This window comes from Dipteris shenzhenensis, chromosome 33, assembly GCF_047967505.1.
Source record: "Dipteris shenzhenensis isolate YYH24624 ecotype China chromosome 33, Dip_SZ_1.0, whole genome shotgun sequence".
Classification (NCBI taxonomy): domain Eukaryota; kingdom Viridiplantae; phylum Streptophyta; class Polypodiopsida; order Gleicheniales; family Dipteridaceae; genus Dipteris; species Dipteris shenzhenensis.
In genome coordinates, this window is record NC_141628.1 from 9793002 (window position 1) to 9794313 (window position 1312).

General features: G+C 65.3%; 1 pseudogene; it reads right to left on the minus strand.

Moving 5' to 3' along the window:
- Positions 1–980: 980 nt before the first annotated feature.
- Positions 981–1099, minus strand: LOC147879659 (5S ribosomal RNA; annotated as a pseudogene).
- Between the last annotated feature and the right edge of the window lie 213 nt (positions 1100–1312).

Consider the following 1312-nt stretch of genomic DNA (forward strand, 5'->3'; position numbering starts at 1 on the left):
GCGTCGCGACCCGACTCGGGAGCCCGAGGCGCCACCGTGGGATGAGGGCGCGATGGCATCGGGTTAGAGGCGGGGGTGCACAGGTCGGGGTGCGCGTGTTGGAGGTACGGGCGAGCGAGGCATGGTCGGGGGCGCGACAATGTCGGATTGGAGGACCGGGGGCACGGCAGCGTTCGAGGCACCACGCGGGTGCTCAGGGGCGCCACGCATCCCGACCCGACACGAGAGCCCGAGGCACCACCGTGGGAGGGGGGCGCGGTGCTATCGGGTCGGAGACATGGTTGCATGAGGCATCGTCAGGGGCACGACAGCCTCGAGTTGGAGGCACGGTTGCACGGGGCATGGCCGAGGCATAGCAGTGTTCGAGGCGCCACGCGTCCCGACTCGACTCGGGAGCCCGAGGCGCCCCCATGGGACGGGGGCGTAGCAACGTTGGGTTGGAGGCGTGGGTGCATGGGGCGTCGCAGGGGGCATGGCAACATTCGGGGCGCCATGCGTCTCGACCCGACCCGAGAGCCCGAGGTGCCACTGTGGGACGGGATCGTGACGGCGTCGGTTTGGAGGCATGGGTGCACGGGGCATCGATGGGGGCGCGATAGCGTTCGGGGCGCCACACATCTTGACCTCGACCCAGGAGCCCAGGGCACCGTCATGGGACAGGGGCGCAGTGGCATTCGGGTGCGCAAGGCATCAAGGTGACGAGGTGCTCGGGGGCCAAGACGCTGTGGGTGCATGGGGCATCGATGGCGTCATGGGGGATGGGACACTGCAGGTGCGCGGGACGTCACATCGGGACTGCGACTGCGGGTGATCGGGTGACACTGCGTGTGGCGTCAGGACGTTGCACGACGAGGTCCTTGGCGACGTGTGCACACGGGTATTAGGGTGTGCGCGACAGGAGGGCGTCGGTCGGGCGTATTGGGTGAGGTCAGCGTTAGGGATACCAAGGCGTGGCAAGACCACTAACCTTGGGGGCAAAAAGGGTGCAGCACTAGGACTTCCCGGGAGGTCACCCATCCTAGTACTGTTCTGGCCCAAGTGCGCTTAACTGCGGAGTTCTGCTGGGATCCGGTGTATTAGCGCTGGTGTGACCACACCACAAAAAATAACCGTGAGAAATCAGTATTGTCTTATTTTGTAAAGGTAGGGGGGGTGAAATGGGGGATACATGACATGCGCGCAAGGGGGCGCGCATGCGCACAAGTGGGATGGGCAGGTGGGGGGGCGCATGGGTGCAAGGGGGGATGGTGGGGAGGATGCGCACAAGGGGGGATGAGGGAAGCCGGTATGCAGTGACTTGATAACCTGCAAA